Source organism: Stylophora pistillata, chromosome 14 (assembly GCF_964205215.1).
Source record: "Stylophora pistillata chromosome 14, jaStyPist1.2, whole genome shotgun sequence".
NCBI lineage: Eukaryota > Metazoa > Cnidaria > Anthozoa > Scleractinia > Pocilloporidae > Stylophora > Stylophora pistillata.
In genome coordinates this window covers 13,414,761-13,427,827 of record NC_142532.1, presented here as the reverse complement: position 1 = coordinate 13,427,827, position 13,067 = coordinate 13,414,761, and the positions used below count along the sequence as shown (strand labels likewise).

The window sequence follows — 13,067 nt, the reverse complement described above, 5'->3', positions numbered from 1 at the left end:
TCAAATTAATTCGATATAAACCCGTAGATGATAAATCGAACAACAACAAACATATGACACTATTATATACGACACAAACACTATTGCTCAAATAGTGCTTTACTGCGAAGGATCGTTCTTATATACGTCTCATAACCGCAGTTCACTCATATGTTTCATATGTTTGTTGTTGTTCGATTTATCATCTACGGGTTTATATCGAATTAATTTGATGGCCTGCTCCCAGTTGGCTTGTTAGCTCAATTGGTAGAGCGCTGCACTAGTATCGCAGAGGTCAGTGGTTCGAATCCCGTACAGGCCTGAAATTTTTTTCAGGTCTGATTTCCACTATTGCTCAAATAGTGCTTTACTGCGAAGGATCGTTCTTATATATGTTTGAGTATTCTTTTGAATAATTTGCCATCATACTATTCTAAATGCTTTTATCTACTGCCATATCTTATTAAAAATATTTTTTGACTGGGATCAACACCAATTTTTTTCTTTTAACCACTTTGTGCAAAATTTTGCGAGTCTTCACTTTAAATGCCTACAAATGTACTTCGCTCGTTGCATTCGTGCAATGCACTGTTCCATTTTCGAGTTAAAAAGGGAAAGGAAAAAAAAATCAGTCAGGCTCTAGGGATGGGAGCGTGCTCCTCGTAAGAGTCCACAGGGCTGTAAACAACATCTTGATAACCAAACGCCACGGGGCCGCCAACTTCCAATCCCTGCGGGGTGGTCCACAATGAAGAGCAGGGCATGGCGACTACAGCCACACGGAGACCATAACGAACCTCCTCTGTTGTGATTGGCTGGCCTGTATCTTCATCAACTAAGGTGATCAGATCAGGAACTGTGGCCAGAATACTCTTAGTTCCGTCAGGTTTGGCGACGAACGCCACGTAGTTTTCATTCTGAAATTCTATGCTGAGGCTTTGATCGATAAATTTCCCTGAGCCCTCGATGTTTAACTTTCCTTTGTTAAAGGCGCCTTCAGTTACGCGGCTAACATCAGCTATCTATATACAAGAAAAAAAACCCCAAATGTCAAATTATCATTACTGCACAGGTTTTGAGAGGCTTTCAGGGGTTGTTTTACCCAACAAGTCGGTGGACAAAACAACATTATCAGTACAAAAGTCATAGAATCTGACCGAAAGCCTAACAAACACCAGACGGATCAAATTTAAGGGTGCACCTGTTCCTATTGTTAGGCATTACACTTCTTGACTGCTATGAGAAAATACTTGTCGATTCTAAGCAGTTAGCTTTGTATCCTTGTTTTCTTGACCTGAGGGAGGAGGAGGTGGGTGGGGGGGGGGGGGGGAGCGTGGAATGGCGAAAGGAAAGACACCTGAAATGCCAGCCTTCCATTCGCTTTGATCAACCTTACTGTTACTATCGAATTACTAATAAACGACGCTTCGAAAAAATAACAAAGAAACAAACAAAAACAAAGAACAAAAACGAAGGCAGGGGGAAAGATCGCACCTTGCCAACAATTAAGAGTTTCCCATTTTCGTGCTGAAGAATACTATCCACGGGGGACGCCTTATTGTGTCTTGCACGAAGCACAGTGTTCCCCAGGCGCCATGTTCTACTCAAGGTATGCAAAGCACATTTTTCTTGCACATCTTTCCAATCGAGGACAAATGTAAAGCCAACCATACAGCTGAGGAGTAAATGATGATAAAAATAATAACACTAGTAAGAATAATTATAAACATCATTTATAAAAAGCACAATTTATTTACAAAGAAAAGAGACAATGTTGTTGCGACGTAGATAGGAAGTAAAAGGTAGTAGTGCCCATCACACCTGTAATGACAACAGATTTAATTCTCTCTCTTATCATGCCTTTAACATCAGCAGGTGTTAAAGATGCTAATTTCACATTTTTGGGTATTCTTTCTAATTGTAAAGAGATCAACTGTCCTCTACAAGTTTCACAAAAAGCAATTTATCGTTTGGCCCAAGACACAAGATCACAACAGTCAAACGCCAGCGTATATGCGAACTTTGTAATGACTTGGTAGCGTGCTTTCTCAGAACCAAGAACGAATTACAAACAACCACTTAAGCCAAAAAGTCAAGTCGAGGTGTTTCAAAATCCTAAACTTTTTTGGTGAAGCTCAAAACAGATTGGTAAATCAAAGGTATCTCCGTATTTTAATGAGTTTTGTGTTCGAAAAGCTTCCAGTTTTCCAGTTTCCTTTAACAAATTTCTATTACCTGTGAGACAGCAGTTTTTCCTGTCTTCTTTTTAAGTATTTCGCGGTAAATTGGCGCGCAACCGGCCAAAAATGGATCCCCTAGCGCATGTCCGACGTTTCACCGCTGTGTTACGAGAAACTGATAATTCAAATCAGACAATGAACATTTAGCTTCCTAGCATGCTCCAGCCGCACAAAATACGCTGCACAAATCACGCGTGACTTTTTGAAGCTCATGTTAAACTACGGAATGAAGGAAAAGGAGTAAAGGAAAGCAGCACAGTAGCCTCTGAATTTCTACTATTAGCAAAACGGAAGTTCTTTATTTACCCCATCTCTACTGTTTTAATCCTTAGAAAGCCTTCCAAGTGCTTTGGCGTTTCTTCCTATCTCGGCACACACGACTGCGACGACTTTACTTTTCGATTCAAGCTGTTTGAAAGCAAATAAAAAATGAAAAAAGTGAACTGAAGACATGACTTTGCTGTAAAAAGTTGTGAAATAAAATACCAATACCTCTTAAAAAGAGTGCAAGGTGAAAGGTGAAGTTTATTAGTATTCCCCGAAAAGACCCGAAAATATTTGCAGATGTCAATCCGAAGGTAGCAAATTCTACTAATTCATTCAGAATTCAAGCGTTGGTCTAGTCTAATGATCATATCTTACCCTCGCACAAGACAGTTTTCACCTATAACACCTGAGCCAACAGGGCAGCAGGTAAGCTGTTCTTCAAGAGTACACCAACTGCACAATTTGTAAAAGGATCGTTTATTAGAGTTTGCATGGCGAACTGCTAAACTATCCAGGAAAAGTCTATGGCAGAAAGCTTTCTCCAGCCTGTACCTCACTTTTAGAAGACATCCAGTCTTGAACATCTTTCGCTTCCCTGATTCCATCCCCATTGTCATGTTCATTAATAGCACCACCAGCCCTTAAAATTGCTGAAGCTACCTCCACAGCTGAGATACTTTCTCGTCCACTAAAAAGCTTCTCAATCAAGATAACAGGGGCACCCATGAAGGCTGGAGTTATTACGTTACCCGTCAATTCAGGAGTTGATCCCAGTCTGAAACAAAGGAAGTGAAAAGAAATAAGACTTTCAAATCAGAACATAAACAATGGTTGCCAACATTTAATTTTCCTGCTCTTCCCTCGCCTCCCCCTTTCCCAAACTTACATTCCCCATGAAGTTATTAAGTAAACATTCACATTTTCTTCACCATCAACGCCAGCCTTATTCCTGTAATCATCATCCTCAACTCACCTGTTCGGATGCACTACACGAATCTCCTTCTTATTCTTAATGAGTTCCAGCGCTCTCAGTCTCCCAAGATAAGGACTGCCTCCTCCACCACATCCCATGATACCTGCTCCGATGGCGATACACTCGATATCAAATTTGTTCAGAATCCAGTCACCTGTTGCCGGGTCTACATACGGATCACTAAACACAATGGCGTCCTCGTCTTGTGCGCTCGACTGCTGTGCCTCTTCAGAGACTTCTTTGAAAGGTAAAAGTTTTTCACTCGATAAGATGCTAGATATCTTTAATCCTAAGAAAAGGGAAAAAATTAGTAATTAGAATAATAAATATATTAACTGCTCTCTGGCTACCATTAAAGACACTGATTGGTGATCCCAAGAAACGACGTCATCGCAGATGCCTTTTTGTGAGGCTAATTTTGTTTACTTACTCGGAATTATTTTTATTTTTATCTCACGACAAAAGCAGAAAAATCAAAGAATCGAAGGCTTTTATAAAAATTAAAATCGGGGAGTTCGCCCCATGTGGTGCCATTTGACAGGACGAGAAGTTTCAGGTTTCTATGGGTATGCAAGTACAAATGCAATAGATTTTTTACCAATCATAGCACTCGTTGTATCTAAGTTTTGTTATAATTATATATATTCTACTTTACAAGAAAGTTTTCTATATTTTTTTAGCAGACATATAGTGTGATGATTACCCATCTCCGATAATTCATCAATGCTGTTTGCTTTGCACTCAGCCAAATCTCCAACCACTTTCAGGTAAAATCGTACTACATTTCCTGACAGATAAGCCAGCGGAACCTCCTCTTTGTCGATAACTTCCAAGGTTTGTTCGTCAGCTCCAGCCTCCACTGCTCTTTTACGCGCCCCTCGCTCGGCCTCCTCCCATGCATTTTCACGGGTTGTGTTTTTCAAAGTGACTACATGATCAAATGTACCACTGACTTTACTTAAGGCAGCGCCAACGGCATTTGCAACCTATAGCATTAATGGTACACAAATGATCGCTCCTAACACACAAGATAGCAAACAGTGTGGGGAGAAAAGAGCTATGATAAGTAACTCAGTCGACATTTTTCATTGTGGATTCAAGATATGACTTTTTCATCATGAATGACATTTCTGCGTCTTTTGTTCATCCGTTTAGTGACGAAGGGCAAAGGCTCGAAACGTCAGCTTTTTAACTCTTTACGGTGGCCAATTTACAAATTCAACTTAGCTGATATTACCAAATAGGTAGAAAAGGGTTAAGTAACCCAGTTGACATTTTTCATTGTGGATTCAACATATATGCCTTTTTCATCGTGAATGAAGTTTCTGAGTCTTTTTTTCATTAATTCAGTGACTCATTCTCACATTCAAGCTCACAAGATAGCAAACAGCGTGGGGAGAAAAGAGCTATGATAAGTAACCCAGTTGACATTTTTCATTGTGGATTCAAGATATGACTTTTTCATCATGAATGACTTTAGAAGACGTGACCCAAGTCCAGGGAAAGGATGTAGAAGAGAGAGCGAATGATATGCCTGTTCTTATCAACGAAAACTGACTTTTACCTGATAGTTTGGAGGACAAAATACTTTTTTCATCGTGAATGACGTTTCTGAGTCTTTTTTTCATTAATTCAGTGACTCATTCTCACATTGATCCTCCGGTCATGATAGAACCCTTCCAGATGATTACCCATTCAGGCTCTCTTTAGAAGACGTGACCCAAGTCCAGGGAAAGGATGTAGAAGAGACAGCGAATTATATGCCTGTTCTTATCAACGAAAACTGTCTTTTACCTGATAGTTTGGAGGACAAAATACTTTTGATGCTCCTTTCAATGTCTGTGACAAATCCACAAGAACGCTCCCTCCACCAACAAGGATAACAGGCTGGTCCTCACCGCTGAACTGTTTACGAATACAGGATCGGCATTAATACTCTCATTACTAACCCAGTACTTACGGTCCTGCACGCTGTAAACTTTCATCCGATCAAGCATTGTCGGAAGTGAAAATTCAGATTTCCAACTAATCTTACCTCATTACTTTCTTGACGGCCAATAATAATTTCAATCTTATGGATAAATCAATTTAACCTGGTTGTGTTCGAAAAATAGATTTGAGTTTGACAGCATTTTCTTTGCTTTCAACCATAAAATTTAACTTCTGTTACCAGCCTACTTAGTAACATCAGAGGCTCCAGCGGTCTACCATCACCTGTAAAACCTCTCATCGCCGTCTGCTGAGCCTGCGAGCAGGCTCTCGTGTTTGGATTTGTACACAGCCGCCAACTACACCATCGGCAGCCAAAATTATTCATTTTGATTGGCCGAGAGAAATGCATTCAGTTTCTCTTAAAATAATATGCAGAAGAGAGGTCATACTGAGCAGAAATAGGAATTCAGTGGAAAAATCGTAATAAGCCTTTAAGCCAGGCTACAAACTTTATTGCTGCTAACAAAGTTATAAAAAATATAAAATGATTGTATAATTTATATGTATTTTAAATGACATTTATAAGATACCTTGACCAAGTCAATTGCGGCTTCAATCTTTCTCTTGATCTCCGCCATTGCTCCATCCTTAACAACCTCTGGAATGTCCTTAGTTCTTTCCTTATCTCCAATCTCACAGAGGCCAAAAGCAACAGCTATGTCAGTAGATGTTATTATCTTCCCTCCAAAAACCAAAGCTTCAGTCATCAACTTGTATGCAACGCTTGATGGGCCAACTGTGATTACCTCCTGAGGGAATAAAAAATTATGTTGTAACATTCCTTTAATTATTTGTGGGAAAATATCTTGAGTTTGCTGTGATCGTGGGTAAAGCTTTGGCAAGGCTACACATTTATCAGCACATACCTATGCATATAATGAACATTAAATTATCACGTTTTATGATTTAAAACTGCTCACCGTACAATGACAGTATTTTTTTTTTTTAAATATACTTTTAACAATAGAGCCTCCCTCCTTCTTGCGGAACCTTTTTTTAACAATGTTAACGACAAACCTGCGTCTGTTCTATGACTGATCCTCCTCCAAGTCCCACACTTAGCACATCAGGCATTTGGAAGTTGGTGTTAACTCCTCCAATCTAGATTTATTTACAAGTAAATGATGCACATGGAGTTAAAATATAATAAAGCCTAGTCTAAAATATCCGTAATAGCTGAAGGCTGATAATCTAACCAGTGAACCGATTTTTACTCAGACATAGAAAACAGCCAACCCTATCGTTTAGCGGGGCTGCAAGTCTGAACGAATAGTAGGTTGAGTATTAACTATCAACCATTTCAGGTCACAGTTCAACTAACCTATTGTTTCCAATTTGATTTTAATTTGTTAGGTTCATAATCCACTGTAAGTCTAACGTTGGTTATTTTGTAAAATCGAGACGTTGGCGCGCGAGGCGGTGCTATCGTAAATACAAAGCCGTCATCGCGTGAGAGCAAATTGCAACAAATGTTCGCTTCTGCGTCGATGTTTACATGAAAAGTCGCTTTCGAGGATTCAAAGTCTTAAGAGTGTTAACGTGCCTTTACTTCGATTAGATAAAAGTTTGAAAAGATAGATCTAATTTGCGACCTAATCAACGCAAAGGAAGTTTGAAGTCCAAAGAAGGTTTACGTTATTTGCCGGATGGCGCGGATGCAGAGAAGAGGCCCAGCGTTAGCAACCATCCTAAAGGTCAAATGAAAGGTAAGGTAATTTTCATCACAATTGGTTCTTTTTAGTTACGTGGAGATAAAATGAAATGGCTTGAGAGCAGTGATCAGCTTTTAGTTCACGGAATAAATCAATTGAATGGATCGAGTTTGGAATACGCCGCAGTATCACAGAGCGGCGGAAAAGCAGTTTGCCAAAATATAACCTCTAGTTTTTTCTTTACAAGATACATAACTGCTTTGCTCGAAATAGAAGGGCGAGCAAATTCCATATGGGGCAGACGAAGCGATATCGTAACCTAAAGTCTCGTAAAAGATTGATCTGTCAAGGAAACTTCTCCGGTTTGACGAGGACATGCAACCAAGTGAAATCTCTCCAAGCATACGTCTTCTTTTCAGATAAGATACAGTGATACAGTGCATTAGTTGAATTGTTGTGTATTAAGACAGTGAGATTTGTTCATCAATAAACTATTTTGTCGTTATTTATGCGTGTTTTATGAGTTGTACGGCCGAAGTATAAGGCGGTATTTTTTAGTAAAGAAAGACAGACAGCTTACAAATTTAAAATCAATTTTTCTGTAATATTAAAAAAACATTACTGTACCACCAATTAGAATGTTCGAGAACTTGTTCCAAAGTGTTACAGTAGAAATATGCTCCAATTTTAAAACTGCACGGCTGAGCTCAGTTTCTTAAGAATTAATCTCCAGAAAAATGGCCCTATCTAAATTAGCTAATCTCCCCGTAACGAGTCACAATCTTAATACTTAATAATTGATCATTAACTTTAACTTAAGATTATCTAAAAAAAAAAAAAAAAATCAATAATTGATCTACATTATTGAGAGACCTGTCACAAGGATGGCAGTCTTTATTACATAACTTTTCCATATTAGCTAGGTTACCGGCCTTGGCAAATTCAAGCATAACTGAACTAAACTCCCAAGGTGTATTGTTATAATTAATGATTACTACTCTCAAGTTTTTCCTGAATTTAATCACAACATACTGTAAATATGACATTTAATGTTTACAGTCTTCGAAATTTTACTCAACCTTAACTCTGGCAGAAGCTTGTCTCGGAAATCCCCCTTTAAGCACTCCTACATCAGTAGTGGTTCCCCCAATGTCAATAACAATCGCATCTTGCACACCTGACAGGAATGCTGCTCCTCGCATGCTGTTTGTTGGGCCTGATGCAAATGTTAACACAGGAAGGTGTAGAGCTTGCTCTGCACTATAAAAGTAAATACAGAGACATAAGTTATTTCCATGTATACTGCCTCGTATACATGGAAATAACTCATACAACACAAAGTCTATAAAATCCACAGTAAATTTGAGGAACTTTCTAACTTTGCAAGCTTCCAGCTTGTCTCACACATGTTACTTACATAAATGTAACCAATAAACTTTAGATATTTGGAGCAGTTGAAACAAAAAGCCCTGAGACTTCAAAAGAGTCTTAAGAATCACTGTAATTGCACTGGTTAATATTAATACATGTTATCCCCCATGAATATCAATACATGTAAGAGTTGGCATTTTGAGCAAAGAAAGGACAAAGACAAAAATAAATCTTTGAGGAGATTTGTTAAACATAGTGATTGTAAAATTATAATTATTACTTACTGACAGCTGATAAAACTAATGGTCTTAGGAAAATCTAGAAGATTATGCTCATTATTTTCAATAAAATTATAAGAATGCAGATTACCCCACATGTATTATTAAAAAAAATACAATGTTCCTCCTGAATGCCTCCTGGATGGCTAAATATTAATTAACAATTTCTCTCAATATCTGAACAACCTCTTCTATCATAGTTCAACATATGTAAGTGTGAATTAGCTGGTCTTCATGTTTTCACATTTTAGTTTCCACTGTATGCACAATCATGAAGAAACCTGCAGTAATGCATAAAGCCAAAACAGGATTAAAATACCAATTAATAGTTACATAACCGTCTATGAGTGTACCTAAAACTGAGGATCCAAAATACTTATAAGAATATCTCCCTATACACTGAAATTGTGTACATGTACTTTCAAAAGATATCATGTGACTAAATAAAGACCACCAGTGACTAAATAACAAGATGACTCTCAGTCAAAGTTAATGGTACAATAAAGCAACGTACCTTATTATGGTGCCATCATTCTGCGTGAGATAAAAGGGACATTTCAAGCCAAGGGTTGTCAAAGCGTCACAAAATGCCGCCACAGTCTTTTTGCAAAGTGGCTTTAGACTCTCATTAAGAACAGCTGCATTCTCCCGCTCTAGCAAGCCTATCAAGCCCACTTCATGAGAGAGTGTCAGACTCATATCTGGATGGGCAGATCTGATAATGTCAGCTACTTTAACTTCTTGTTCTTTTGAGGCAGGAGAGAAAACTCCAACAATGACAGCATTTCTTATTCCTTAAGAACACAATAAGATACATCAGGTAAACCACTTGAATGTTGAAATAAACATAACAATAATAGAAAGAGGATTTCAGTATAGCCCCATGTCCATGTGAGCTCATCCACTCCACAATTTAGCAGGCATGCATCCTTCTTCCAACAGTGAAATTAATGATGCTCAGAGAAGGAGAAATCAAGTAGTAATTATTACTGAAGGCAAGGTAATTCAAGTGAACTGTAGACCACAGACCTGCTAAGTGTACTTCATTAGCAATCCTCTTCACTTCTTCCTCATCAACATCAGTTATACATGAACAGTCATACTGAAATCCTCCATTGAGGAAAAAGTGCATTCCACCAACAACATTCCTCAGATCAGCAGGGAAATCACACAAAGGTGGGATGGCTCTAGTTGCTGGTCCACACAACCTTAGCACAGCCACTTTGGTGAGGAACTTCCTCTGGACCACAGCATTCACAAAATGAGTGGTGCCAATGTTTACCCTAGCCACATGTTGAGTTGGATTGGGTTGATATTCCTCTGGAAGCTGGCTCAATGCTGATTGGATGGCTTCAGAGATACCAGAAGTCACATCCTCAGTGGTTGGAACTTTAGCTGAGCAAAGCACCTCCTTCATTCTAAGGACCACAGCATCAGTGTTTGTGCCACCAACATCAACACCAATATAAAGCCACTGCATGGTGGACATGTTAATTAAGGGTTTTATGTATAGACCTCACTGAAAGAAACAACATTATTGTCTTAATTGTCTTTGTTTGCTCATTGGTTGAGCAGATAAGGCCAGCAACTATTTAGCAGAACTAAATTTTAGCAATTTGAGTATAGCATGTTTTCAGAATCAATGCATCACTGCTACCCAACTTTGAAGCACTTATATGACCATGCAATTGTGACTAATACTGAGAGGTTACCAATCCTACAGACCAGGAAACCTGTATGGATGGATTAGTCCAACTGCGGATCTAGGGGAGGGAGCTGGGGGGCCCGGCTCCCCCTAAATTTGGATAAAAAAATAATGCAGAGGAGAAAAAAGCTGATAGGTGTACCCATACACACAAAAAAGCACCCCCCTTTTAGCTCAAGGTCTGGATCCACCATTGTAGTTAGTCCCTATCTGTCATCTACACCTGATTATGGTTAAACGAGACATTACAGTAGAATAGTAAGACAGTATAATTAATTAGGTAATGTCATTATTCAATAAGGATTACACATAAATGTTAAAAAATAATATGCCAGGGGCCCTCAAAGAACAAAATACATACATGTACAAAAAAGAGATAAACTATGGATATAAGAATAAAACATATGGGCCTGTTTATATGAAGGTGGGGGACCCCAGGCAGGTGCAGTAACCCACCTAGCTGTAGTAAAAAATAACTCGCCTTTACTTACAATACCACTATCCCAGGGTCCCAGGGTGAGGTTGTTGGCATGCTTGTTTGTGTAACATGAACATGACCCCAGCTAGGTGGGTTACCCCACCTTGGGATGGCAAATTTGACATGGGTTACTCTGCTTGGAACACCAGGCAACCCACCAAGTGGATTACCCCACCTATCATGCAATTGTGATCAAGATAAAACAGTAGATTATATTCTTAGACAGGTAGGTTTAACTTAGTAACACCACCTATTGTTAGCATTCTGTGTATACAGTTATAAATTCAATGTGTGCTTTGCGTACATTAGAACTGAGAATGACAGAAGAACTGCAGAAACATATTTTTTTAAAAAAAGGTCATGTATTTTCTTAAAATCTCAACATATGTCTGCAGCTAAGATTTGTGCTGTATAAAGGTCAAATTGTCCAAAAAATTAATATAGTGACAGCATTTTGAGGAGGCAGCCATGCATCTGTTCTAATGTGGACTAACGATTTGTGTCACTTGAGGGCACAGCAGCACGAAGGCAAAGATGAAAGTGAAAATAAGCTTTATTCTGTTGACCCCTTCCTTATAGGGGCTTCTTCAGTGACAATTAAAGTTAACAACACCATGCATCGAGTACTGTAAAAAAAAAATTGCAATGTAAAGATAAAAAATAGAGTGATTACAAGCTAAAGAGGCCGATTCAGAGCCACCCGACATAAAGCACAGAGGTGCAACTCAGTTGTTTGAGACTACACCATTTAATGACTGCCAGAACTGCTCCTGGAGCTCACTTTAAATCTGTGTTTAAAAGGCATGACTAAGCTGCTTTACGAAGTTAAATGAATCATCTCACTAGTTCCATATATACAAGGAAACAATTCAATCTAAAATTATATGTTCTCTGTCCAGAAACGGTTTTAAAAAGTGGAAATTGTTTGGAGCCACAAGGTGTGCTATGAGTTATCTCCCCTCTTCTTATAAACTGAGCAGACAGTCGTGTATTTTGAAGCTAAAATGGAGTCTTGGTATAATTGAGATTGAACTAAGGGGATCCAATGATGATATGATGATGAAAAAAAAAAAAACAATATCTGTATCGTCAAAAATGTAAGCGAAGATTGAATTTTAAATTTAATTCTTAAAGGAATGTTTACGCAACTTAAATTGTTTTTCTAATATTATGCAGCCTTTGCCTGACTTTCTGACACTCACCTCTCAAAAGACCAGATTTCTGTCACACCTGCAATTTGGATCAGAGTAAAACTAAACTTCTGAACTCAACTACTACGTGAAAACCCCTCCAATAAAACCTTCACTTGTTGTTCCACAGGTGACCCAGGATCACTATTTGTGTGACATGCATATGGTTAAAATAGAGAGAACATATGGGGTGAAGTTTAGGTCTGGGAATTTGCTTGAAAATGGAAATAAAAATCAGTGAAACTTACCACGTGGAGATTTGTTGTTGGCCGGCCGTCTACCCATCCTCGGAGACCCAGGGGCTGAGTCGATTTCAAGTTAGGGTATGAAGAGCCCCTGGGGACATTGCCTTGAAAGACTATTTCCAAACGGTCGCAGTCGTTCTGCCATCTGATTGGTGCCAGAAAATCTTTGTGTTTTTCTGCCCAATCAGAGTGAGGTGTGCTGTAGAGTCCTTTCGTGTGTTTTAACACGGACATATACTAGTAGCCTAGTTGCTCGCTACGTTTGTTTGGACCGTGCGACAGAGATTTGCTTGAAGTGAAAAGTTTCAGTCTCGGCACACAACGTAAGAGAAATCGATCAGATTGTCCGCGAAAATCTTACCGGAAATTATACTGAATACTTTCGCAGGTATCACTAGAGAACGTGTTGCGAGGCTTGTATACCACACGATGGTTGCAGTCAATTGATATGTCGCTTTAAACGTTAAACTAGATTTAAGCTTAAATCTTTCTAGATTTTTTGCATAATTTGCTGTGAACTTTGCCTATCCCGTGAAGTTATTTCGTCGCACGGGCCACGCAGGTATGTCGAGCAACTGGCTCTTTCGCCTACGTAGCTTTCTGCTTTCTCTACCCGCCAAAATCTAATCTGAGTAGTAAAGTCGTTCACAATACGGCCAAGGTTACAGAGAACGTTAAGTTCGTGGACGACTTCCAG

General features: G+C 38.9%; 1 pseudogene across 1 annotated transcript; it reads right to left on the bottom strand.

The window, feature by feature from the left end:
• Nucleotides 1–448: 448 nt before the first annotated feature.
• Nucleotides 449–12,165, bottom strand: LOC148716632 (uncharacterized; annotated as a pseudogene). The gene is made up of 14 exons (XR_015995559.1): nucleotides 12,138–12,165; nucleotides 11,430–11,561; nucleotides 9,782–10,271; nucleotides 9,267–9,546; nucleotides 8,183–8,363; nucleotides 6,469–6,552; nucleotides 5,982–6,200; nucleotides 5,254–5,364; nucleotides 4,163–4,445; nucleotides 3,460–3,748; nucleotides 3,039–3,261; nucleotides 2,526–2,627; nucleotides 1,474–1,654; nucleotides 449–1,001 (listed from the first exon to the last, which is right to left on the bottom strand). The product of XR_015995559.1 is annotated as an uncharacterized LOC148716632 (transcript).
• Nucleotides 12,166–13,067: the final 902 nt, after the last annotated feature.